Here is a 27,169-nt window from a genome sequence, read left to right as displayed (position 1 = left end):
CAACCATCTCACCTCTGTCCTCCTCTTCAGAGGACCAAATACCCTCACAGAGGAGAAGACTTAAGTAGAACGAAGTCATGAAACTGATCAAGTAGAATCATTAGGGCTGAAGAAGCAATGGTAGTGAGCACAACAAAAACAGGAAATGGGTAAAGAGCAAAGTTCTTGACCTTGTTTAGAAAGTTAGTGGATGGAAGATCAAATCAAGGAACCTTCTGACAAGGCAGCACAAACAGATAAAGACTCAGAAATGTGTGTGTGAGAGGTAGGGGGGCATTTATATGCACACACACACACACACACACACATACACACACATACAGGTTCATGTGAGTTGTGGACTATAGATTAAGTTATACCTAGAAATGTATTGCTTTGAGTACATTTACCTGGAAATAGAAATGGTGGAAAAATATAAAACAAGCAATCAATTTTAAGAAATCAGTAGAACAAATCCACAGGACAAAAAGGAAAGCAGTTAGTAAAGGTAAAAGAGAAGCTGAGGGAGCAGAGAACCGAGCAACGAAACAGTGTTGTGTGTGTTAGCTGCTCAGTTGTGTCTGATTCTTTGCGGCCCCGTGGACTGTAGCCCACCAGGCTCCTCTGTCCATGGGATTTCCCAGGCAAGAGTACTGGAGTGGGTTGCCAATCCCTTCTCCGGGGGATCTTCTGACCCAAGGATAGAACTTGGGTCTACCAGCACTGCAGGCAGATTACCGCTGAGCCACCAGGGAAGCCCCAACAAAACAACAGAAAATGAAAGCAAACCTCTGTCTGTTCAGCTGGTGTGTCTGTCTCCTCTTTGCGGCCCTGCGCCGTCCCGAGCAGCGTGGTTTACAGTGAGTCCCGAGTCGGGCAGTGCAGCCCCCGCTGCGTCCTTCTCTCTCCCCACTGTAGTGTTGGTCAGTTAGGTCCTCTGCCTCTGTATAAACTTGGGAATCAGCTTGTCAAAACTCACAGAATAACCTACTGGGGTCTTGGTTGGGATTGCATTGAATTTAGAGGTTAAGTTTAGAAGAGCTGATGTCTTGAGAATATTGAGTGAAGGGTTTTTCTCAGAGGCATTCCATACCTTCATGTATAATAATTGAACAGTGAGCCCAGTTCGCAGTGGTACAGCCCACGGGCAGTTTCAGAGCACGGTTTTAAACAGACAGGCCTTGTGCACCAGGAAACACCTTAGCAAGCCTGGGAACTGTCATCGACTTTGAAAACCCAACAGTGGCCACAGGAGGTCAAGGGCTGCTCTCTCTTCAGGAGTCGCTCTCCCCTCGGGGCTTTCTCTCCAACCACTGAGCTCCAGGGCGCCTTCGGGCCAGGTGGATGCAGGCGGGCCAGAAGTTCCCTGCTTCCCTCCCAGGCCATCTCAGTTCACTTCCCCTCCATTTTTCTATCTTAGATTCATTTTCTCCTGCGCTAAAGTGGGAACTTAGAGCATGTGGTCTTAGGTGTGAGAGCTCCACGTTGCAGCCATGAGTGGCCAGCCCTGTCCACCTCCAGGCCAGGTCTGCTGCACAGGTGCTCCATGACTCACCTTCTATAGACTCGGCGGCCTCGTGGGCTGCTCCCAGTGTTGGACTGTTGAAGATGAAGCTGCTACAACATTCATCTGCAAGTCTTTGTGTGGTCACATATTTTTATTTCTCTTGGGTAAACATCTCAGATGAAACTGTAGTTCTTAGGGCAGGTGTGTGGGCTTCCCAGATGGCCCAGGGGTACAGAATCCACCTGCCTGCCAATGCAGGAGATGCAGGAGACAGGTTCAGTCCCTGGGTTGGGAAGATCCTTTGGAGGAGAAAATGACAACCCACTCCGATATTCTTGCCTGGAGATTCCCATGGACTGAGGAGCCTGGCCTGCTAGAGTCTATGCAGCTTCAAAGATTTGGATACTACTGACCAACTGAGCGTGTGTGCGCACAGGACAGGTGTGTGTTTATTTTGCTAAAATCACCAAGCTTCTCGTCAATGTCCTTGGGTCGAATGTGGTTCCACGAGATGTGGGTTTCGTTGCCTCACATCCTTGCCAGTGTTTGGAATTGTTCACACTTACCTTTTTAAAAATGTGTGCATCTTGTGTTAGGAGCCTTCCCACATCCAGCCTATTTCTGGAGCCTCTGACAAGTGGCCGAGTAGCTGCCTCAGAGTTCCCATCCCCACACCTATGGTCTCACTGGTGGGAGGCAGACCCTTCGTGCACGTGGGGAGGAAAACAGGCGATCACACACCCGAGGTCATCACACCGTCAAGTACGAAGTGCCTGGTTTCAGCTGAGAAAGAATCTTGAGCAGGCGGAGGTGTGGACCCGGAGTTTGTCTTCTGAATTTGGATCCCAAGTCCTCCTCTGACTGAGAGTCTCTCTAATCTTCACAGGAGATTGGATCAGACCGTGGACAACAGTGTCTAATCATGTGGACAGCAGGGGCTTGAACGGACTGTGGGATCTGAGTTTAGCTCAGTGTCTGGTGCCCTGCAGGGCTCGGCTGATGAAGGCTGCTGTTGTCATTCCATTGTCGTCCGGCCGTAGTCCCACACCCCTAGAGTGTTTGGACTCGCTAAGAGTCCGTGTCTTGCAATTCCTGGGATGCAGGAGAAAGCCCGGGTGCGCAGGCCTGGGTCTTGCCATGTCCCTGCCACCAGGCTTTCTGTGTGACCTTGGGCACATTAGGAATCCTGAGGGCTTTCCCCCGGGACATGAAAGCTGCACTAATGACTTGAGGATTTTGAAAGTTTGGAGATAATAGTACGAAACACACTTGAGGTGTTTTCAAGCACTGAACTAATCTGAGGAGCCATCTCCTGTTATTGGGTCCCTTCCACGTGTGGAATCAAGACAGTGGCTTCACTGCTCAATCTATTACGTCTTCCCACGGCAAGGAGAGTTGCTGTTCTCTCCACACCAACACACTTCTGGTGCGCAGGCTCCTTCCAGGCCAAGGACCTGCTCTCTGCCTCCCAGCTGTTTGGGACAAGCTGTCCTTGTCCCCAGCTCAGCGCCCGGCTCAGGCCCCTGTGACGGGGGCGGAGGAAGCTGGAGCGTGGCGGGCGGTTTCCGCCCTGGGCTGGTGGGCCGGGTCCCACGGCCACCCTGCTCAGCATCGGCAGGAATTGGGGTTTCCTGAGCTGGTCCGCTTCCTCCCAGGAGCCCTCACTGGGCTGCGTGGCCGCCACACCTCTCACATCCTCTGGCCTGGCTCCCGAGGCCGCGGCCCCCAGGCCTGCAGGCTGGAGCGCTCAGCACCCGCGCCCTTCCGCTCCCCGCCCCCACCTCATACCCTTACTTACTGACCTGGAAACAAAGGCAAAGGGCAGGCTTGTGAACAATGGGATCAAGCCGGGTGCTTGACCTGACAGTGGTCGGGGTCCCTGCTGGCCCCAGGCCCTCCCCCAGCACCTCCGTCCTTCTCTCAGTCTTCACAGAAGCTCCTCTTTATTTCAGGGCATCCAACTGTATTCTCTCAGCAATTTCGTAGAAAGCTGGCTTTGCCCAAGACGTAAATGTTCGCTCTTTCTTGTGGCTGGTCAACCGCTGTCGCGGCTTCTCCACTGGTCACGCCCCACCCTTGCCACTTCACTTTTGTTTTGAGATTTCCTTCCTGCGTGTCTTTCTCTTCTAGGAATTTATAATCTGAAAATCATTAGACAGGGAAAGACAGAGTTACGGGAGCTAAATTCGGTGGTCTCTGAACACACATGCTGCTGCCATGGCAGGAGGAGGAGGCGGGACTGAGCGGGGAGGCGCCTGGTACTACGGGAGCCACGCAAGGCTTCAGGGGCAGCCAGGCCTGCACAGCAGCAGAGGCGGCGGAAGGTGCTCCTGCGAGAAGCGTGAGGAGCGGAACGCACGGTCGGAGCAGGCGGCGGGAGCCCTGAAGGGTTTTGGAAAGACGGACGCCGTGAACCCTCCTGAGGGACTTACGGGTGAGCCTGGCCTGCACCTGCGGGTTGAGGGCTGAAGGGGACGCAGTGCCGGCTGCACGGTCAGGAAAGTGCCCACGATCCCATCCCAACGGGACTTGGATGGTCTGAACTCAGCGGGTGACGGCCGCCGGAAGGGGAGCTTGGACACAGTGACCGGATAGGCCCTGTGGGAGCAGGCAGGGCTGGGGTGAGAGGCCGGCGGGGGGTGCCCAGGGCCTCCCTCTCGCCCCCTCCTCCCTCCCCTCTGCTCTCAAAACTTCACAGAAGTAACAGGGCGGTTGTAACTTGGTCAAATTCTCGATGGCATTTCCACCCTTGTTAATATTCCTAGGGGGATGGTTCTGGGATCAGGTCAAACTACTGTTGGCACTTGGGCAATGAGCCTTCGGACCTGGAAGAACATTCGGTTAGATTCTTGACATTTCTGTCCAGACTGGTGGGCAGCTGGGAAGGGAACTAGGAGATGCCCATCTCTGCGAGGGCTGCAGGCAGCTGTGACTGAGCTTCTGAGGTCAGAACATGGTGATGACTGCCAGTGGGCATAAGGAACAGTGGAACAGCAGGATGTCCTGAGTGGCCACGCGTGATTGACCGCTGCCACCGTCTCTTTCTCAGGCTCTTCAGGGTGGACCGTGGACTCTGCCAGTCAGCACAGAAGAGGGTGAGATGCCCGGCAGGGGCAGGCCCGATGCCCCAGCTCCTCAGGGCCGTGGCTCTATCCATGTGGGAACAGCATTCTGTCTTTAAAGACGTTTGCCTGTTTACCCAGTTCTTCCAGAATGATGCGTTTTCCTAAACTTTGCTAGCATACACGGCAAAGATAAGCAAACACAGAGGCTAGAAATCACTCCAAAGCCCATCCCCCCAAGGAGCCACTGGTCTCGCTTTGCTTCATTTCTTGTGCTGGCACGCACACCCCTCCCTCTCCAAAGTGGAAGCCTCTTGTATAAACTTGTTGCCCGTTTTTTCACTTCAAAGTATATTTTGATCAGTTTTCCAGGCTGGTAAGCGTGCTTCCACAATGGCACACACGTGTGTGAGAGCCCGAGGGCACCATTCAATTCCTTTAACCCGCAGCTCCCTTGCTACGCCTTCGGATCTTTTCTATATGTCACTACAGAATTGAAAATGAGGACTTGACGAGCACCTTGGTGCCAAGACGGTCCTCGGTGAAGCTCTGGCCCTGCCTTTCCAGGGAAGCTGTGTGATGAGAAGGCTGGGGAGGCGTGTGTCTCCCTGGGGAGCAGGGGTGAGTGTGTAAGGACCATGCTCCTTACGGGTGTGTGTGTGTGCAGGTGTGGCCTCTGCCTCACTGGTGGGGAGGGGCTTGGGGCACCCTGACGAGAAAAGGCTATCTTAGCATGAGGATTCTCTGTCTCTTACCCACAGTCTTAAGTCTCTACCCACATCCCGAGGGGCCGCGGCAGGCCCTCCAGTTTGCAAGGACCGCAGAAACTCATGGAAACGCCTGGTGTTCCCGGAGTGGTGGGAAGAGCCAGGGAAGCCCCGGCCCCTGCTGATTCCTCTGGGTGAGCCTCCACGTTCCCGAAGGCCTTCTGCACGGGACTGGCAGGCAGCCTGATCCCCGACAGCCAGTGTGCAGCCGTGCCTCTGGGCAAGGGCAGCAGCATCCCCCTCTCACCCCAACCTCAGCCCGCTGCTCCAGGTGGGCCCTGGCCCCCTGGGGCTTCCTCCAAGCTGCCAGGAAGGTGCAGACTCTGCTGAGGCCAGTTCCAGAGAGGACTGAGTCACTGGGTCTGAGTCAGCGTTTGTTCTGTTTCCTGGAAGAACGTCAGGTGTCAGGCATCACTCCAAGCGGCTGTGAGCAAGAAGAAAGCATGCCCAGAGGACGGGTGTGTGTGCCGTTACGCCAAGAGCCTCGCACACTCACCTGCTCTCACGTCCACGGAACACACTCTGGAGGGGGAGGAGCCTTTGCGTGGGACCCTCTGCCCCTCTCCCCACCAGTGTCAAGGATAGGAAGCCCCCGCCCTGCCCTCAGGAGCTCACCCTCCGACAGGGCACGTGGCCACGAGTAGCACAGGGCCCCTGTGTTGCCCTGCGGGGTGGAGGCCCAGGGAGGCCCAGCGTCTGCCCGAGTGTCCTCTGTCTGCTGGTCCTCATCTGAGCAACTGTAGGACTCTGTCTCCTTGTCTGGATTCACCGAAGAGCAAACTGGGCTCGTTCATGGGCAGGAAGGGGTTAAGGGCCAGCGGGGACGCAGGGCTCTGGGAACAGGCGCCTTCCTGGGGCAGCAGAAGCATTCCAAGCGCAGTGTTTTCTGTTCTAAATATGGACTTGGGAGACAGTTATTTTTAGGAAGCAAATGGTAATGATTAGAGTTTTAAGATTTAAGTAGTCATTTAGTCATAAAAGCTGAATTCACATGCTACAGAAAAATAGTCTTTTCCTTTGGTTGATGATAGGGTTCCTTCAAGTGCAGTAATTGTTCATCGCTTCATGAATGCTCCACAGACAAGGGCCTGTGATTAGCCTCCACCCCAGGCTCCCTTGGAAGAGCAGGGAGACGGCTGGAGATGGCTCCGGGCTGAGAAGGGAGGTGGTGAGCCTGCAGCCCAGGGCATAAGCCCGCCCCAGCCTGCGTCTCGGGATCCATAGAGTTCGGGGCTGCCTTGCCCGCCGGCGAGGAGACCACGCCTCAGAGGCTCTGGCTGGCCCCGTACTGAGGCCATTCTGTCCACACGCGGGGTGACCTGACTGCGGGGTGATGCCTGGCGCTAACCTGCAGGTGTAAGCCAGGCAGACTGCAGACGAGGAGCCTAGGTGATGTCAGAAATCCCCGCCCAGGTCCCGTGGAGAGAAGCCTGTGGGAGTTCTGCCAGTCCCTGGAGTCAAAGGAGGGCCCAGAGCTGGGCAGCCTCCTGGGGGAGCAGAGCCTGGAGGCCCCCCCCCTTCCTGGGCTTGCCTCCTTGAGGCTCCTGAGGCTGGGGGAGAGGGCCACAGGCTGGGGAGGGGGCGGGCTCTGGGTGTCCCCGATGTGCCTGCAGGGTCCCCAAGTAACCCTGAGGGCCTTGCATTCATTCAACCCCACCCCCGGTTTATTCTGGATAAGATGGAGGTCAGTGTGGGTTTTCTCCACACAGGTCCCATGTGTGAAACAGTCTCTCATCTCCAGAAGGGCAGGAGCCGTGTAAACACATGCACAGCCACGAGCACCCCAGTGGGGCTTGTGCCCTACTACACTCCGCCTTAGGGAGGGATCACCTGTGACATCAGAGCCGGGATGACGCCGACTGAACCAGAGCATACGGCCCAACACGGAGATGCTGGGGGTTGGGGAAGTGCGGCCTCTTTCCAGCAGGTCTCCTGCAGCTGGGCCTCACCTCCATGTAGGGATCCAGGACGGAGTCACAGAGTTGGGAGCAGGCGGAGACGCAGGGGCAGCCCTGGCAGAGGCCTGATGACCATCCAAGCAACCACTGCAGGCCTGAGAGGCAGGGCCTCCGGGAGGTCAGCTGGAGGTCTCTCCACCCGACCAGGCACAGCCCAGACACCGGGACCTAAGTCCCGGGGTGAAGGCCACCTCCAGAAAGAGCAGGTCAAGGGGCAAAAGGACTGAGGGAGCTCCTGAGACTGGACATCAGCAGGAGGCAACCCCCAGGCATCATAGGAGGTGACAACCCCCGGGCATCACAGAGGTGACAAATGGGCTGGTGACCTGGACCCTGGGACCCCCTCCTTCCATCCCTCACCTGGGACACCCCAGAGCTCCCTCCCTCGGGGTCCTAACCTGAGACACCCCAGATCCCCCTCCCTCACACCCCTCACCCTGGGTCACCCGAGAGCCCCCTCCCTAGGGTCCTCCTATGAGTCACCCCAGAGCCCCCTCCCTAGGGTCCTCCTCTGGGTCACCCCAGAGCCCCTCCCTCAGACCCCTCACCTGGGCCACCCCAGAGCCCCTCCCTCAGACCCCTCACCTGGGCCACCCCAGAGCTCCCTCCCTCAGGGTCCTAACCTGAGTCATCCCAGAGCCCCTCCCTCAGACCCCTCACCTGGGTCACCCCAGAACCCCTCCCTCAGACCCCTCTCCTGTCTGTGTCCAGGCTCGGGAGCTGACACCCCGTCCTGCCTCACAGTCTCCCGGGGAGTCTGGTGGTGCTAGTCCCAGGTGGGCTTCTGCTGCCTCTCTGTCTAGGGTCTCTTGGGGGCTGGCTGGATCCTGAAGGGGGAGGGGGCGAGCAGAGGAAAGACTTTAGGAGGGTCCTCGCAGTGGCTTCCTGGTTCTGGGCTGTGTAGGGGAAGCCTGCATCTGTGGTTTTGAACAGGACGGACACCTCTGCCCCACAACAGGTGTTTCCACCAGGAGGATCAAGGCCAACAGTGCCGGCCAACTGTCTGACCCTCAGCCTTGCCCTGACCAGTCAAGTAACTCTGAGGGACGTCTTCTGGCTTTTTGGGCCTCATCTGGAAACAAGGCAACCAGCACCTGCATTTGTAACATCCATTGATGATGAGCTGATTGGTGATCAAATGCCATTTTGTGGGTGAGGCGACCAGCACAGGTGTCCTAGAGTGATCGGCTGTCTTTGCACCAGCAGAGATCTGGGCCCTTCAACCCCAGGGGCTCCCCCGGAGCCCTGGGGAGCTCCAGGGCCCCAAAATGACAATGCTGGCTGGGTTTGGCCCACAGTGGTGTCCCATCACCCCATCCCAGTGGTTTTCTGGTCATCAGGTGATGAGCTGTAGGAACACCCTCTGCTCTGTCACCCTCTGGAGTTCTGTAGGGTTCGTGCCAACCCGGCTGCAGCAGCAAGGGCCAAATGGGAGCTGCCAGCATAGCTGGCTGTGTGTGGGGGCTGGGAGGGAAGAGGAACGAGGAGGCCCTCTGTCCAGAGACCAGCTTCCCCCAGCCAATCTGCCCGAGCCAAGGGGAAACGGAAGGCTGATTGCAGAGGAAAGTCAGGGAGGGGCTCCCAGGGCTGCCAAGTCACAGCGACGGTTTAGGATTAGTTAGGATTCCCAGAGCAAGTTACTCACTTTCATGAGCCTCTAAGCCCGTGGGTGAATCCTGAGCCCTAACCAAAGCCAGTGCTGCGGGGTGGACGGAGGCAGGCGAGGAAAGAGCCCATGAGGCCAGGACTCCCTGCAGAGGCACAGAGAGTAAGGCCACCTCTCCTCTCAGCTCACCCTGCAGGCTGCAGTGGGCCCTCCGGGGTCCCTGCTAGCAGCACAGACAGGACACACCCGCAGCGCTGGCCCGCCCAGCCCCTTGGCCCACGGCACCAGCAGCCTTCAGACCCCGGCTCCCAGCAGGTCAGACAGAGAAGCCCCGGCCTGACAGGGTTTAAAGTCAGAATAAAGCCTGTTTTGTTGCTGCCTGTGCAGAGCAGGAGGGATTTGTGTTTCTGTTGCTTCGTCAGAGCTGGTTAGCTTTTGGTGAGTGAGACGTGCAGTTAAGACGCTGTCCATTAAACATTGAAGGCCTGGTGGTTTGGGCTCCTGGGCTTAGCAGTGTGAGTCGCCTTCTAATGGGACGATAAGGAAGCCACCAAACCTGCTCAAGCCTCAGATTTCTGGAAAACATGGAGTCTCACAGGCACTCACGGAGACGACTTCTGCAGGCTTAGCCCTGTACCTGGACTAAGCAGGAGCTCATGGTTTTGAGACAGTCTGGGGCCTGAGCCCCTCTGTCCCACTTGGACAAAGGTTTCCTGAGCAGCAGATGCAGAGAACCATGAGGGACAAAACAACTGGGTACCTGTGCAGTGAACCCTGAGCAACAAGACACAAAAAGGCTGAAGACCAACCTCCGCTCCCGAGGTTCTGGGAACAGAAGCAGGGTCCTGCCCCTGATCCTTGCGAGCAGCACCTCCAGAGGGCTGGGGACGGACTGCCTAAGCCACCCCGCTGGCCTGCCCCCTGGGCCCGCCCCCAGCCTCCCCTCATGAAGAACCAACTCATACCCTGCTCCCCAGGAGGCGTGCTCATACCCCGCTCCCCAGGAGGCGTGCAGGAGCACCTTGTCTTGTCCTTGCTCCTCTTGCTATAGCAGGAGCCCCAGGAAAGACCTGCCCGAGTTCCACGTCTGGCCTCTTATCAGTTTCTATTGACTAAAGAGTCCGAGGTCCCTAGTCGTAACAGAGTAGGCGTTTTATCGTGATCATATCCACTCAAGTCAGGTCTTCGTGGATAAGATGGCACTTGCCACATCAACACATAAACAAAGCCGCCGCCTCAGCCATGCACCCTGAGGGGACTCAGGAAGGAGAAAAGTGGGGTGCTGGCCCCAGACAGCTGAAAGTGAAAGTGAAGTCGCCCAGTCGTGTCTGACTCTCTGTGACCACACGGACTGTAGCCCACCAGGCTCCTCCATCCACGGGAGTGGGTTGCCATTTCCTTCTCCAGGGGATCTTCCCAACCCAAGGATTGAAGCCAGGTCTCCCGCTTTGCGGGCAGACACTTTACCGTCTGAGCCACCAGGGAAGCAGAAAAAGTGAAAGTGAAAAGGTTGGCAGGTTCCACTGAGACATGAACTCGGATCGCTGGATTCAGAGTCCAAAGTGCTAACCATTACACCATGGAGCCATGCGTCCAGACAGCTGAGGAACCCGTGAAAGGAGCCACCAACTAGGCCTGACTCCCGCAGCTCCCTGCGCACGGAGCAGCATAAGCTCGTTGCCCTGTGATGTCTGGCTCTCCGTAACCAACCCCAATCTTTTGATGTTTGACCACCTGCTTTTGACGCAAAAGCTCCCACATACCCCGGCTCCCACGTCCGCCTTGCCTTTCTGGAGCAGCCCCTAAGAGCCTCCGAGGGGCTATCTTGCCAAGCTCGAGTCCTCAGTGTGTCCCCAGATAAAATATAATACTCAAATTCTAGGTTGTACATTTTCCTCCAGTCGCCATCTTGAAAGGAGGCTAGAGGTTGGAAAGCAGGGAGGGTCCCACTGCGGGGGGCACTCAGACCCACAGGTGGGAAGTGCTCTGGGGGTGCCTGGAGAAGGGTGCAGCGGCCTGACCCAAGCCTGTCGTGCTCGTGAGTGGGAGCTCACTCAGGAAGAAGGTCTTTGCAAATGTGGTTAAGGGTCTGGCGATGAGATCACCCCAGAGGCCTGAATCTAATGACTGGTGCCGTCAGAGACAGGGGAAGAGGCACGGGGCAGGCCCTGTGACCTTGGAGGTGACGTCAGCTGGTGTGGCCACAAGCAGGGATGCCCGGGGCCCAGCCGCCCGAGGAGGCAGAAAGGACCCCCGCTCCCAGGGGTCTCGGGGAGCACACAGCTTCATCAGGACGGGGGGAGCACAGGCCCCGAGGAGGCAGAAAGGACCCCCGCTCCCAGGGGTCTCGGGGAGCACACACCTTCACCAGGACGGTCTCCAGGACGGGGGGAGCGCAGGCCCCGAGGAGGCAGAAAGGACCCCCGCTCCCAGGGGTCTCGGGGAGCACACAGCTTCATCAGGACGGGGGGAGCACAGGCCCCGAGGAGGCAGAAAGGACCCCCGCTCCCAGGGGTCTCGGGGAGCACACAGCTTCATCAGGACGGGGGGAGCGCAGGCCCCGAGGAGGCAGAAAGGACCCCCGCTCCCAGGGGTCTCGGGGAGCACACACCTTCACCAGGACAGGGGGAGCGCAGGCCCCGAGGAGGCAGAAAGGACCCCCGCTCCCAGGGGTCTCGGGGAGCACACACCTTCTCCAGGACGGGGGGAGCACAGGCCCCGAGGAGGCAGAAAGGACCCCCGCTCCCAGGGGTCTCGGGGGAGCACACACCTTCATCAGGACGGTCTCCAGGACGGGGGGAGCACAGGCCCCTGGAGTGTAAGTTTATGGCTCCTGCGAGATGCAGACCGGACGCTGGACTCGGGCTGGGGTGCTGGGGCGAGCACCGGCCTCTGGGGAGTGGCCACGGGCGTCGTTCCGGGGGCCTCAGGGACTTCCGGCCCTGGCAGCTCTCGGGAAGGACCGCCTGGTGGGAGTGGGTGGTGCAGCCGTTTCTGGGCAGCACTGTGCTGAGGTGGGACAATCTGCTACCTGGTGAGAGGGGTTCACCTGGCCAGGGGGGTTTAGCCTCTGTATCCAAGGCAGGACCCGTCCCCTAAGTCAGGACCGCTGGAGTGCGGCATGTGCAGGGCACCTGGCCTGGGGTTGGGAAGGGCAGTGAATGTCCAGGGCAAACCCTGGCCCTCGGGCCACTTAGCCATCTGAGCCTCTGAATCCTTGTTAGAAAAACCTTCCTCAGAGGGAGTGGTGGTGTGGTATAAAATATGGGAACGCCGTGTTAGGGGCTCTGTAAACATCGGATTGCCTGAACGTCGTTGATTTCCATTCGAGAGGTCGGGTGCTGGTTTAAAACTGAGCCCCACCCAGGCTCACAGCTGACCCCAGGCGTCCCCCACCCACCTGCCGCAGGTCCGCCCTGCTGACCAGAACACGGTCCACTCGGACTGGCCGGAGGACCCTGGGAAGTGCTGGAAAAGTCAGCTCACACAGCCTCTCCCTCGGGTGGAGAGAGGAGCTGCACAGACTCGCGGTGGGGCGCGAGGAGCGGGAGGCGGTGGTCTCGGCCGGAGCGCGCAGGTGCGGTCTTATGCGCCAGGCGCATGGCCTTCGGGGAGGGCCCGAGCGGGCGTGCGTGTGTTTCCCAAGTCTGCGGTTTGTGGTGATGAACGTGTGGTCACCGTAGGGGTCTGGCGTCTGGCCGAAGCTGCAGTCCCAAGGGGTTAGGCTGACAGGGAAGGCCTCTTTCGAGAACCCAGGGTGAGGATGGGCTGCACTTGGGTCCACTGGCTGCACTCTGGGCAGCCGGGCAGAAGGTGAGGCCCAGCTTCACCCTGAGACTCAGGATGTGGGTCCCTGCAATGCAGAGCGCCAGGCTGGCAGGGAGACAGTGTGAGCACAATCCAGCCACAGGGATCGCCCCGCCAAGGCCAGGCCAGGCTGACATGGGCCAGTCTCCCTGTCGGTTCACAGCCTGCTCCCTGGAGGGATGAGGACCCACCCCCTACGTCTGGGCTGGGGTGAGTGTGGGGCTCCCTGGTCTGAACCTCGTCTTGTCCCTCCTGGCTCTGGTCTTGGAGCCACAGACCTGTCCAGTTCTGGGCTGCCGACTGCTCCGTGTGTACTTGGCAGGCTCTTAGGGTCTCTGGGGTGGGCTCTGGGAGGATGCAGGGGCCCACAGCTTCCTGTTGATGGGCAACAGCTCCAGCTGGTCAGCTCCCTGGGCCCCAGCTGTGCCCTGGGTCTATATGGTGCTTCTCCCTGGAAATGGAGCTCCTGAAAGTCTGGGCCCAGCTGCAAGGTCCCTCCCTCAATCCGGAGCCATGGGCTTAGCTGCAACTTGGGGGTCACAGCAGCACCACTGACCCCAGGAGCCCCGCTAGGTTGGAAGGGCTGTGGCAGGTCTGCATCACCGTTGAAGGCTCTGGTCCAATCCTGCCCCGACCCCGCTTTTGTTTTTCACAGGCACCCCCGTACATCTCTCATGCTCCCATCTGCCAGTGGTGGCTGCTCCCCAGAGAACCCACTGCGGCAGGCGTCACTGCCCAGCCCACGGGCAGAGGGCTTTTATTTGGCGGTTGGTGTTTTGAGAAGTGGCTTTGGTCAGCATGGAGGCAGGCTGAAGTGGAGTGAGTCGGGAGCAAGCCAAGAAGCTGCGGTTGGAGCCCAGGCCCCCAGCTCACAAGAGCCAAGAAGGGAAAGGAGGGAACCAAACGTCGTAATATTTTCACAGAGAAGGACGGATGTGTGGAGCATAAAATGAAGAAGGTGTGTTTTTTCAGATTGTTTGATGTTAAAGGTTGCAATTAACTTTGTAACGGCAGGGCAGTGGGGATGTGGTCAACTTTGTTCAGAACAGGAAAAAGGCCAGCGTGATGGCAAAGCCGATAGCAGAAGAGTAAGAAAGCCTACTTCCTGCTCAGGACAATCAGCATAGGTGGGAGAGCTGGAAAAACCACAGTCACAGGCAGGGAAGTCATGATAAGAATGCCAGGCGGCAGGGAGCAGAATTCATGTTTGAACCCGAAGAATGTCGGCAGAGAAATCCTGACGGGTGGGAAGTGCCGAGAAGGACCTGCAGGCGGGGAGGCTGCAGAGGGCAGGGCGGGCGCATTGGCCACAGGGCCTGGCTGGCTGGTCGGAGGGCATGGCGGCTCAGATGAGGCCTCCGTGGGGCCGGGGTCCAGGCTAAGAGCAAAGCGGTAACTTCAGGCTGGACCCAGAGGTAGGAGCTCAGGAGGAAGCCCTCCTTGTGCCGTTTCTGAGAACGCGGAAGAAACCCTGGAAGACGGGCTGTCTGCTCAGAAGGGAGAGTTAAAGATTTAGAGAAAATCCATTGCCTCTGGGGCAGCTGTGGACAGTCTGTCCACTGTTCCACAGGGCAGCAGAGTCGACGCACCCCAGAGCCTCTGGTGCAGAAACCACGCAGGGCCGGGATCTTGTAGCCCCAAGATGGGGTCTCCCAGGCCAGCCCCCAGCCAGGTCCACCTGCCCATTCTGCTCCAGATCTGCATCCTTGAGGAGGCCGGGTGGGTGACCCTGAACCCAGCTCCTGGCTGGATCCCCTCACCAACAGTGTGGGCCGGCCCGTGCTCCTCTGCCCTGAGTGGGGAGGTGACCTCCAGGGGCCCAGCTCCAGCCATGGAGAAGCCGGGCTCCCATCCTGCAGAGGTGACCTGGGAGAGGCCTTCCACACCAGAGCCTCCCGACACCCACCCCAGCAGCCTCGTGAGCAAGGGCCCAGCTGAGCCCAGACTCCTGACACAGAAGTGCTTCCAAGTGGGGAGTGGTTGGTGACACAGTCATAGAAAGCAGGAGTAAAAGCCACACTGAACAAAGCCCTAAGGACCCCGAGACCCCGATTCCTTAAAGCCTGTTGTATCTCTGTCACTCTCGGTAAAAGCCACACTGAACAAAGCCTTAAGGACCCCGAGACCCCGATTCCTTAAAGCCTGTCGTATCTCTGTCACTCTCGGTTCACGCAGTGGCGTTCAGCAGAGCACGAAGCACACAGTACTCGACAGGCCCCTGGGAGCGCCCGGGCTCCAGTGCAGACCAAGCCTGGGCCAGTCCTCCCAGGAGCGCCCAGGCTCCAGTGCAGAACAAGCCCGGGCCAGTCCTCCCAGGAGGGTCTAGACTCCTCCTTTTAGTGACCATCTGTGGGCCCTCCATCTGACAGGCTCACGTGGAGCTCTAGTCTGTCTGGAGTGAAGGGCCCTTGGCTCGGTCATCTGCTGAGTCCCAGGGCGGTCTCCCTCCCCAGCTCTGTCCAGCCCCCAAAGTGCTAAAGACCTGGGCATGGAGCTGCCCCTCCTGGGTCTCATTCTCAGCGGTCAGTGGGGCAGCCGGGAGCAGGCAGTTGCCCCTCCAGTGCTTGGACCACAGTGGTGTTTGATGTGGAGGCTGGCCATTCGGGGCCATGTGCCTAATTGGAAGGGTGACTGCGAGGTCTCAGTGGGAAGGGCGGTCAGATGAGGGCCTGGTTTGTGGAAGCTGCTGTATGCCAGGCACTGGGTGGGCACGGCGGGTGTGGGCAAGCTTGGAAACGAGGAGTGGCGAGTGGGGGACCGGCTGGAGGTGGGCTGGCCTGCTGTGGCCGGAGCAGGGCCTCCAGCGGAAGGTGAGGTCCTTGGAAGCAGCCGGGACAGGCTTAGTGGGTCGTGGTTCTGCCCAGGGTCGGGTTCGCACTGAGCGGAGCCGCCACCCAGGAGCCCTCGTGGGAGTCTCAGCTGTGGGGCCACCCCGTTGCCAGGTCACAGGGCAGGCGTCCTGCTCGCATGTGGCTCAAGCTGCCTGTGGACGAGGCATGGGGACACAGCACTCAGGCCATGACGGGCACCGGCCCAGGGGGGCCGTGGGGACACAGTAGACACCTGAGCCCCATGGGGCAGGGGGCTCCGCTGGCTGCGGCTGCAGGAGGAGCTCGAACTGTCCCTGCAGCGGCCCCAAGGCTCCTGCCCCGCGCACACCAGTGGCCGGGGGTGAGGGCCCAGGGAGGATGCTGTCTGGGACGGCGGCCAGCAAAGGGGAGCCCACGCCGGAGCTGGAGCAGGGTGGGGTCACCACCAGCAGAGGAGCCCAGGCTGGCGGGGGGCCCCTGAATGCCCCCCCTCCTGAGCAGGGGCAGGAAGCCACTGTCCCTTCTGGACAAGCAGGGTGGTGACGGGTGTGACACTCATTCCTAGTTAAAGACTAGTTAGTCCCCCAAAGGCAGCAAAATCAAAATGAAGCACGGCTGGAGAGCAGCCCCAGTGTGCGTCCTCGGCGGCCCCAACTCAGGGTGACTTCACAGAAGAGAGCCCAGGGTGGCCCACCGGGGACACAGGGGTGGGGGTGAAGGGCAGAGCCCAGGGTGGCCCACCAGGGACACCCCTGGAGAGACCACGCCGGTGCCACCAGGCAGACTCTGGCGGGCGGGGGGCAAGCGCCTCACAGGGCGGTCTGTCCCGAGTGCCACGCGGCCCCTCTCAGGACACGGGTTCTGTCCTGGTTCAGGAGCTGCTCCCACAGCAGGGGACCTGACCGTGTCTGTCCCCAGGGTGGGGCCAGGGAGCGCTCTGCCTCCCGAGGAAGGGGTCTCAGTGCGAGTGTGGGGCTGCGGGGGTGTGGGAATTCAAGCGGGCTGCTGAGGGTGGTCTTGCCAGCAGGTGGACAGGAGCAGGTGCAGGGGACCCGGGAGGAAGCCTGAGAGACGTTTCTGAGGCCGAGGAGGGGCAGCAGCTCACAGACCCCCGGCTGCTCCCGCACCGAGGATGAGGGCTTTCAGACGGCACAGCGGACTGCGTGCCCCCAAACCCCCAACTACACCATTTACAAAATCAGATTCCACAAAGGGGCGAGACCAAAGCAGAGAAGACAAGAATTCAAGAGCCATGGAGAAAAGGAGAGCGTTTTTGTAGTCTTGGGGGCAGGGAACACCTTAAATGGTGCAGAAAACTCAGGTGGGGAAATGGAACCTGGTGGAGGAGGCTGTGCGGGTGGCACAGGCTCGTGTAGCCAGAGTGAGGTCAGCAAGGTGTAAGAGGGACCAGGGATCCAGAAGGGTCAGGAGAGGAAGGCTTCCTATACAGCAGAGACGAGGCTCGCACAGCAGAGAAGAGGCCAGATCAAGATAAACAGTTTACAAAACCAGAAATTCCGACAGCCTGTGAATGTCTAAAAACTGCCCCGTCTCATGGACATCAGGGAGAGGGATATGGTTCCCCCTCAGATTAGAAGACGAAGGTGCCTGACGTCAAGCTCTGGGGAGCCAGCCATGAACAGATTCTTCCAAGTACTTGGAACTGGAAAACTGGGCTTTCAGCAGCGCTGACTGGGGTTCAGCTGGGCTGGCTCGGGGCCTCTAGGCCCTCTGTAAAGGTTTGCCCTGAGGAGCCCAGCCCCTGGGGAAGCAGCAAGCGTCCCCAGGGGGTGAAGCTGCCCTTCGCCGTGTCTGGACGCAGCACCTGGGAGGGGAAACCGGGCTCCTTGGTCTGTGCCACATTCGCTCCAGAGCTCAGCACCACGGAGAGAGGGCCCCACTGTCTGACCACAGAGAACCAGGGCGCCCAGAGTGCGGGTTGGGGCCTGCAGCCCTTCTATCTGCTGTGTTGTGCTCTGTTTTCCAGGGAAGCTTGTGTTCAGACGACATTTCGAGGATGAATTACAGTCGCAGATGAAGCAAGCTTCCCAGATGGAGGGGACGCTGACGTGGTCTGAGGAGGGGGCTGGGCAATGGAGTCAGTTTGACTCCTGGTGGTTCAGGACGAGGAAACCTCGAGGGTCCCGGGTGCTCAGAGCGGCCACAGATCTCAACAGAGGCCAATGCGATTGTCCAGAGACTGACCATCTGAAGTAAGAAGGGTGTTTTAACAATCCTCCCTGAGCAGGACACTGGCACCCTCATGACCAGAGAAAGCAGGCCAACTTTGTTTTCAAGTGAGGAGGGGAGATAGTGAAAAACAAACACCCATTACAGCTGGTTTTTAAATTGAGCTGTTTCACTTGTAAACAAAATTCAGTTTTTCCAATGCAAAAGTTGTATACCTGCGTTAAACCAGTTGTAGAAAATTACAGTAAGACAGAAGGAGAAAAGCCAGCCATGATTCACGACACAGAAAGCTAACATTTATGTATCACCAGCCGTCTTCTATACGTAGATTTTGGTTTGCTCTGTTTCACGTAATTGTAGAATACATTCAACCCACTATCCTGCTGCTCTATTACTTGCTTTTTATCAGTTTCTTGTGTTTTTTCCTTGTTTAGAAGTCCCCTCTCGGAACTGCCTTCAGAGTCCTCTGAAGCTTTCTCATCTTTACTGTCAGTAAAGTTTTATTCTTCAGAGGATGTCTTCCAATTTGTGAGCAATTATTAAGAGCTGGTTCTGAAGAATTAACCCCAACATTGACTAAAAATGAAACATGACTAAAACGCTTTCGTATTTGGATCCTTAAGGGTCTTTAAAGTGACTCATAAATTAATCAAAAGCAGTTTTACACAAATGTTTGGGCACACGATGGATATACTCTTAAGTCCTTTGAAAACATACACTGTGATGTTTTTAATGTTTATAAAATTGCATGTAATCAGTTTTCTTACTTGGGCTTCTTGGCTAAAATTTTCCTGTGTTGAGTTGCTTTAAACAACTGGCTGATATTACGATTTTTGTTTGTAGATGCAAACCAGAAAATATCCGTGCCAGCGGCGGCAGCTGGCACGTGGGGGGAGGGGCACACCCACTTTTCCCTGAATCCTCTCCCTTGATTCCCAGCTTTCCTGCACAACCCGAGCCTCACAGGGAATTCATTCCGGCAGAAGTGTGAGGAACAGATTTAAACTGCTCAGAGTAATATTTTCTTTCAGAAAGTTTCGTCTGGTACATGGACAGGTCAGCTGTGGCCGCTGTCCACTCCCTATGAACCCCAAATACCTCTGGGAGGTCTCTCTGGGGTCCGGGTCCCAAGTGGCACAGCCTCTCGAGAGTAGATTTTTTCCCCTACAGATTTGAGATCCTCCTTTTTAATAAAACTGCAGGATGTGGACAGGGTTGGAGGGAGGTGGCACCTGCTGCCCGATGGTGGGGCCCGTTTCAGCCGTGCTGTGACTGCCCGGGGAGACCTCACCTACAGCCAGAGGGGCACCTGGTGTCTGCAGCCCGGGGGGCTCTCTGACCGGCAAGAGCTGAGGAGGAGCACAAGGGCGCCCAGAACCCCAGGGACCCCAGATAGGAGCCAGGGGAGGTTGTCGCAGACGCCCCGCTCACGGGGTCAGGCCTGGCTGGCCGGGCCACCCAGACCACAGATCCAGATCCCAGGCCGCAGAGACGAACTGTAGGGCGTGCCAGAAACTGGGGGAGGCCACGGCAGACAGGCGCCTTGCCTGTAGCCTCCACCCGGGACCTGCGGCCCCTCCAGGCGAGGCTGACCCTGAGGGTCTCCTCCCCTGCTTCTGACGGAGGCACCCCTAGGCTCTGGGTGGTGAGGGGTCGTGCTTCTGACTGAGGCGTCTCCAGGCTCTGGAAGGGTCCTCTCCTGCTTCTGACTGAGGCGTCTCCAGGGTCTTGGGGTGGGGTCCTTTCCTGTTTCTGACTGAGGCGTCTCCAGGCTCTGGGGTGGGAGGGGGTCCTCTCCTGCTTCTGACTGAGGCTCTGGAAGGGTCGTCTCCTGCTTCTGACTGGGGCGTCTCCAGGCTCTGGAAGGTTCGTCTCCTGCTTCTGACTGATGCTCTCTTGTTTCCGGGGGCCGCCCGCCCGCCCCAGCCCCGAGTCTGCACCCCGGCGTCCCCACAGGGCATTCTCCTCTTCCTCGTGTCTCCACTGGCTCCACAACACCCCTCTTGTGCTTTAAAGGTCTCCCCGACCTCTCAAGCTCGCTGCTAGAATTGGCCTCTGTGGAGGCTCAGTGTCCCAAGGGCCGGAGCCCCCATATGCTGGTCACTGGTGTGTACTGTCAGGACCCCAACCTGGACGCGCACCGAACCATCATCCTGCCGGACCCCTGGGCTCTGTGTCTGCCCCTCCCCGGGGAGCTCTGAGCACCCTGCTCCACCCGCCCTTTCTGCACGACTCTGCTCCACTCAGTTCATCTTGACGCGTGTGTGAGACCGCAGTGTCCCCTCCTGTCCCCTCGTCTCCCCTCCTGTCCCCTCCTCTCCCCTGCTGTCCCCTCCTCTCCCCTCCTCTCCCCTGCTGTCCCCTCCTCTCCCCTGCTGTCCCCTCCTCTCCCCTCCTCTCCCCTGCTGTCCCCTCCTGTCCCCTCCTCTCCCCTGCTGTCCCCTCCTCTCCCTTGCTGTCCCCTCGTCTCCCCTCCTGTCCCCTCCTCTCCCCTGCTGTCCCCTCCTCTCCCCTCCTCTCCCCTGCTGTCCCCTCCTCTCCCCTGCTGTCCCCTCCTCTCCCCTCCTCTCCCCTGCTGTCCCCTCCTCTCCCCTGCTGTCCCCTCCTCTCCCCTCCTCTCCCCTGCTGTCCCCTCCTCTCCCCTGCTGTCCCCTCCTCTCCCCTCCTCTCCCCTGCTGTCCCCTCCTCTCCCCTGCTGTCCCCTCCTCTCCCCTCCTCTCCCCTGCTGTCCCCTCCTCTCCCCTGCTGTCCCCTCCTCTCCCCTCCTCTCCCCTGCTGTCCCCTCTGTCCCTTCCTGCTCCCTGCACTTTTGTCTTTCTCTCTAAGGAGAATGTAAGTTCCCCGAGCATGTGATTTTGTGGTCCGTCTGACAGGCCCCGGAGGAGACCCAGGCCTGCAGATGCAGTTCTTGGGGGACAGGTCGTCAGTGGGGTGTCCCCGAGCTCACTCCCGAGAAGCCTCACTCGATCTGCCCTTCAGGGCAGCCCCCGGTCAGTGTCTCGTGGCCTCGCTCCCTCAGGCCGGCCCGGCCCTCACCCAGGGCTTCCTGCCTGCTCCTCACCTCTCCCCACAGCCGTCCCTGGTGTGTGGCACAGTCCATGCTCCTTTGTGGTTTTCTATGTGAAATGCACCCTATTGATCTGTAAATTTAAGTGATTAGTGTAAAGACAGTTGGAAAGAGTTGAAAAGCAGAGGTGAGGTTAATGGTATTGTCCCCATCATCAGCAATTTCTTAAACATTTTAATTTAGTAGGAGTCTCTTTTCTTCAAATGGGAAGATTAATTCATGGCCATGTCCCTACAATAGCCTTCACACCCTTCAGTCTCCAGTCTGAGAAGAAAAGTAGGTCAGGCAAACTCAGAACAATGACCTTGCAAGAGGCCAGGAACGGAAAATTCAAGAAACATCTTAATCCACATGTCTTTTATTATTGGGTAAAGAAAGGTTTCATAAGAAGACAAGGAGGGGACGTGGGGTCATTACTTAATTCTTTTGTTCAACACACATTCGTTGGACGGACTTGCGGCTTGGGTGCAGCGCAAGGCTGTGTATGTTAACAGGATCCTGGCTCTCGAGAACCTCGTGCTCGACTGGGACATGGGACAGAGAGAACAAAGGCTGTAAATGTACTAGAGGGACTCAGAAGGTGGTGGGAGCCGAGCGGGCGGGAGCAGTGGCTCAGGAGGTGGTCTGGACGGCTGGTGAGGGCGGCCGGGTCATGGGGACGCCCGTTGTGGGTGACCCCTGAGGAGGAAGGGGTCAGGGGTGAGGACTGAGTGGGGACCTGGGGGAACGGGGCGTCTGGGTTGTCCTCTGAACGTAGGTCGCGTCCCCTGTTTACAGCCAGGGCTGCGCCGCGCCTCTGGGACTGCGTTCACTGCGGGCGTGTGAAGCAGAGAGGGGCTGCCCCCGGCCGTCCCCAAAGCAGCCTTGTGTTTTCAGGACAGCTAAATGCGGCAGCCTGTGATTTGGGCGGTCTGTGCTGCGGAAAGGCCTCACAGACGTGTTTTACTTTGAAACATTTAGCAGAGGAGGGAGTCAGGACGCTGCAGGACGGCCAGCCAGGGCGCCTGGTAGACCCCGGACCCTAGCTCCGGAAGGAACGAAACTTTGGAGGGTTTGCCCAAACGTCCGCTTCCGTGCTGGGCAGATTTCTCGGCAGGAGGGGAGCGGACGCAGCCGATGTCCCAATCGGTGAATCTTCCGGCACATCGCTCGTAATGTCTCGAGCTGAGGTGTGTGCTTTCCCAGAACTCTGGGGCCTCGGGAAGCACTGAACTCTTCCCACGGGATTATTTCAAGGTGTGTGATTAACTGAAAACACCATGTAGGAGAGCACTGAGCCCGGGCTGTTCCCTGGACGGGAGGGCGTCTGGGCTGCTCACTCAGACTCGCTCACATTCCGGAGACGTCTGCGCGCCCCTCCCTCCAGGGAGCCCATGAGCAAGTCTTAGATTGAGGGCCAGCTCCTTCCCGAGTCCAGGCGGCAGGGGCCACTCTCCGCCCTCTCCTCCATGGAAGGCTCTCTCCCTTCTGCTGGCCGTCTCCCACCCTGAGCGCCGGTCAGGGCACCCCCGATGGACATGCCCCCCTCGCCCCCAACGGGCACCATCTTGCTTCTTCTCCATGGGGGCTCGTCTCTAGTTCTTGGAGTCGTACGTGGAACCCAGGGCGGTCCCTCTGGGGTTGTCGCCTAACTCCACCACCACCACCCACGTCTGGTGACACAAATGCCGTGTGCGTGGTGAACATTCAGCTACACGTGGAGGTGGAGCCCAGCCGGGTCCCGGCTCCTCCCCAAGGGCCGCCTGACCCCCAGGAGCACCGCGCAGGAGGGAGGGGGAGCAGGCTGCTCCCAGGGCTCTGGGCGTGGGGACGGTCGACGTCCACGACCCGCACGCAGAGGTGCCTGGCCCTCCTCACGTCCACACGATCCAAACACGGGCAACGCGCTTTCAGTCCACTGAGGAATCCGGTAAAGGGCGGCCTGTCGCTTTTATGCCAGAAGTGGAGGCAGGTGTGAGGGCACACAACTCCGCAAGTGAGCCTTTTCTAGCATCTCCAGACTGAGGGCTGCGCATAGAGGCCCAAGCTCTGGCCATGCTCACATGGTCTGCAGCCTCCTCAGACTGTTCACGTGCTGCCGTGAGAGTCCTTCCTGGTTGGAGCGGCTTGTCCTAAACCTCACTGCTGTCCACGGAAGTTTGCCCTTTGCTGTTAAATTGACCCTGAGAATTCTGTGGCCACACAATTCATGATTTATTTAAGCCTCATTTTGTGGGAGGAAATGTCTCCTGAGAGCCAGCCCTCAAACCAGAGATTGCAGGCTGCCAGCCCGACTCGTCTGGAGCTCTGGGTCGAAGACACCGCCTGTCCTGGAAACGTCCCTCCTCTGCCCCACACAGTCTCCATGAGAGCCCCAACGGAGCCAGGACGGCTGTGAGACCCGCGTCCTCTGCAGGTGGACTTGCTGCCCCTGTGAGGACGCCACTGCTCTGCCCGCCTGGCCCAGCACGATCACTGTCCTGCTACAGGTGGCCCGAGACTCCCACGGTCCTCCACGAGATGGGTCTGATAGTGAGGCAGACGGGCCTGCCTGGCTGGTGGCCAGGACGAGTGAGTCTGGTGCAGCTGCTGAGCGCCGGGCTCTGGAGCCCACCTGAACAGGGGAGGCCTGTCCCCGGCCCCAGCCTGCAGGGCCCCCGCAGGTCACTCAGGCCTCCCTGGCCAGCTGCTCACGGCAGCGCTTCTCCCTGAGGCCCAGGAGAGAAACCGGAGCCTGTTTTGCTGGAATGTGGCGCGGCCAGCCTGCGTCCTCCTGAAGCCCCACAGCTGTGCCCACCCGGTCCTCATCAGGTCACGGCGGCCACCCGCTCCTGACACGCAGGCCTTGGCTTTTACTTAGAAGACACTGTGGGTGAGCCATCTGTGTCGGTCAGGGGCGGACTGCAGGGAGGCAGTGTGAGTGGGGGCCTCCGTCCCAGGGTCACCTAGAGCCTGAGCTGGGGACTGGCCAGTGCCCTGGTGGTTCTGAGCCCTGTAGATGCTGCCTGAGCTTGGCAGCCCAGCTGCGTCTGGCTAGGCCTTCTGGGGGCTCAGGGTTCTGGGGTCGCTCGGCTCCCCTGGGTCTGCCCCAGCCCACATTTTGCCCACCCCCAGCCCCCACCCTGCCCACCCCAGCCCGCACCCCCCCAGCCCGGAGCCCGACCTCCCGCGCGCCGAGCGGTTTCTGGCTCAGCAGCCCCCCAGCAGCAGGGCTCAGGCTCTGGAAGGCTCCCAGTGACCAAAGGGCACATTCTTGGACCTGGATCCACTCTCCACCACTTCAACACTGGACTCCCCTCACAGACCTGAGCCCCCACTCCCCAGCCCCCTGGACAACCCCCAGACTGAGGGGTTCTCACACTGACTCTGGGGGGACTCCTCATGGGCGAAAACTTCCTTTAGTGGGTGTGAGGGACACACTTGCAAATCAGCTTCCAGCCTGGCCCGGAGAGGAGGGCCCAGCGCTCTCTGCCCCCCTCCCCTCCCCCTCCCCTCCCCCTCCCCTCCCCCTCCCCTCCCCCTCCCCTCCCCTCCCCCTCCCCTCCCCCTCCCCTCCCCCTCCCCTCTCCCTCCCCTCTCCCCTCCCCCTCCCCTCCCCCTCCCCCTCCCCTCCCCTTGTCCCCAAACCCGTCCCATTTCCCTCCCCTCCCCCTTCCCCTCCCCTCCCCCAGGAGGGGGGCCATCCCAGGAGGGGCTGGGATGAGGAGGAAGAGTCCCAGGGCTGGAGGAACAAACTCTGTGAACCTGTGGGCCCAGGGGTCAGGAGGTCGCGGTGAGCGGGAGGGGCTGGGCAGCAGATTGGGAGTCCCCTGCCCCTCCAGCATCATTTAGACAAACAAGCAGATGGCAGGTGTCAGGGGGACAAAGAGCCATCTGTGCAGCGAGGCCGCCCACTCTCTCACAGGCGCTCCGTGAGAGCCGCGCCCGGAGACTGGGCTGCCCCTCAGCCATGGGCGTCCTCCTCGGCTGCGGGCCGGCCCTGGCGCAGTCGCTGGGCTGTGGGCTCTGGGCCGTGTCCCCGCTGGCCGTGCAGGGCTGTGGTTGGACCATAGGGCTCCCCGACCCCATCCCTCCGCCGGGGCAGCGCCCCCTCTCACGTCCCAGGTACGCCCCGCGTGGCCTTGGAAGGAGCCTAAGAAGCGGCCGTCCTTCCCCAGCCCCGGCCCCTGGCCCAGCCGTGCAGGGCTGCTTCTGGGGCTGGGGCCTCAGGCCGAGAGGCTGGGTTGTGTCCTCGGCAAGTGGGCAGCGTCCTGGAGGTTCGGTCTGAGCGGCCCCGTGGGAGGTGTGGCCGCCGGACCCGGTGCAGAAGAGGGAAGGTGGTCGTGGTCTCCACTTGGCTACAGGGCCCTTGACACTCAGGTCACCCGGGGGTGGGGGTGGCATCACTCCTGAGACTCGAGGAGGAGCCTGCCCTGGCTTCCCGGAGCCCCGGTCCCGACAGCTGGTCCCCATGGGCCCCTGACCTCCCAGCCTCCCCTAGAGCCACCCTCACAGGGTCAGCACCACCCGCAAGGAGGGCTGAGCACTTCCGTTTCCTGTCAGTCGATACTGGTGTAAAATATGACAAAAGTGACGTACTACAGAAAGAGAAATACGAGCACTTGAAAATATACCCCCGATTTTATTATTATATTCAACAGACGCAAAATTACGTTTCAAATGGTGAAATCAAAGCAGAAGTAAACATGACAACAGAGAAGAATTTGCGTAGACTCCTGGGTGCCACTGAAGGTGTGGAGTCACTTCTCAGTACTCTGCTCTTCCCAGAACCGCGGGAAGGGACGCCCGCGTGTACCCACGCCACCCCGCGCGCCCCAGCATCTCCGTGAGACGGACGAGCTTCCCGCTGCCTCTGCCTGCTGGCACCACCGTGGGAGCGGGGCTGGACGTCTCTGGTTTCCGTGTTACTTTAGTAACAGTCGTAGCCGAGAAATGTCATCAATGTGCTGATGGGATGCAAGGAGCGATTTTGAAAAGTTCAGCAGCCTAAGACAGTCGCACTTTTATCCAAAAGGAAACAATGGAGTTTCTGTTTCCAAACTGACCTCAGTCCCTCATTTGTAGACAGTTCCAAGGATGCATATTCAAGTTTACAGTCAAGTCTAAACCGATGGAAAAGCAGTGGGTCCCAGATTCTAGGAACTTGGCTACAGCTGGTGGTGGGAGCGAGGTCCTGCAGGTGAGGTGCCTGCACGCTGGCATCCAGGATGCCCCGCCTGCTCGGGGGGGTGCGTGACACGCAGGGCCAGAGCCGCAGACAGACACGTGGTCAGCGCCCTCACAACCCCACGGAGCGGGGAGCCCTCAGCAGCGTGGGCCGAGGAGAGGGGGCCCTGGATGGGCGGGCTCTCGCAGCCTTGCTCTGCCTGCTCCCTGTCGGCAGAGTCCCTGCAGGGGCCATGACTTGGGTCAGGAGCCCAGGAGGAAGCAGGCAGAGATCGTCCGTCTTTCCACTGGGAAGGCTGGCCCTGGGTGTGACTGTCACCTCCAGGACTGGGCCTGGAGCCCCGCTTCCTCAGCCCTAGGGAGACAACCGCCCAGACTTATCAGGTGGCTGGCAGACTGACCATGGCCTCAGCCTCCCCTCAACTGTACTGGGGAGCGTCCACCCTCAGCCCAGGCGGGGCCTGGCGGGCCTCGGGGCCCCTTGGGGCCGCTCCTCTGCCTCACTCTGACCCGGGATCCGGGAGCTGGGTGTGATGGACTGAGTCCCGCGGGCTGCCTGCGGGGCTGGCCCTTCTCACAGGCCTTTGGGACCCTCGGGACGAGTGTTTCTAAGTGTCCTCAAGGGCGCTTATGAAAATTTATTTGGAAACAGTGAGCCGAGTTTGTTTTCTCTTGGGAATAAACCAGATCATATTCTCAGATATTCCTCACCAGCCCACAGTGAAGCCCAGGAGGCTTCACCACTTCTGAAACTCCCGTCGTGTTCCTCAGGGGGAGTCGGGGAAACAGGCCGGACCATCAGGCAGGACCGAGAAACCCCCGCCTCGCCCTGACCCCTGCCAGGACAGGAGCAAACAGTTCTGAGGCTGAAAGGATTTCTATTCCGTTCTGTTCCAGGAGCTCCGGCTCTTCCGGCCTCGGGGGATCTAAGCTGAGGGCCCATATTCCCGGGAGGCCGCCCTGCATTCTGTCTCCATTTCCTCTCAGCTGACCTCTGAGTCTCGACCCTACACCTCCCACCAGCCTGCCGCCCTCGGCCTCTTCCCTGAACCGGGCCGTGGGGTGGGGTTGGACAGCCTGCCTTCAGGGTCCGCAGACGGGGGCTTCCCCCCATGCCTCCCGAGGGGCCCGTCCTGTCTTTGCCCTGGGTGGGGGTGGTCGTCCTAAGCGAGCCATCAGGGTGACTGTCTCCTCAGGCTGCGCCCTGGCTGCCCCCCGGGCCATGTGCCTGGGCTCTGTCCACTCCTGCAGGACCGTGGGCCCCCCTGCAG

The 27,169-nt window shown here is 59.4% G+C and overlaps 1 long non-coding RNA gene across 1 annotated transcript; it reads left to right on the top strand.

The window, feature by feature from the left end:
* Positions 1 to 1,781: 1,781 nt before the first annotated feature.
* Positions 1,782 to 9,267, top strand: LOC147366527 (uncharacterized). Its single transcript, XR_015133496.1, has 6 exons — positions 1,782 to 3,920; positions 4,536 to 5,169; positions 5,310 to 5,449; positions 7,025 to 7,554; positions 7,985 to 8,049; positions 8,232 to 9,267. It is a non-coding gene; the product is annotated as an uncharacterized LOC147366527 (long non-coding RNA).
* Positions 9,268 to 27,169: the final 17,902 nt, after the last annotated feature.

The sequence above is a fragment of the Bos grunniens genome, chromosome 9 (genome assembly GCF_055505025.1).
Source record: "Bos grunniens cultivar Pamir isolate PY7600 chromosome 9, Bosgru_T2T1.0, whole genome shotgun sequence".
Taxonomy (NCBI): Eukaryota; Metazoa; Chordata; class Mammalia; order Artiodactyla; family Bovidae; genus Bos; species Bos grunniens.
This window is presented reverse-complemented; position numbering and strand designations above follow the sequence as displayed.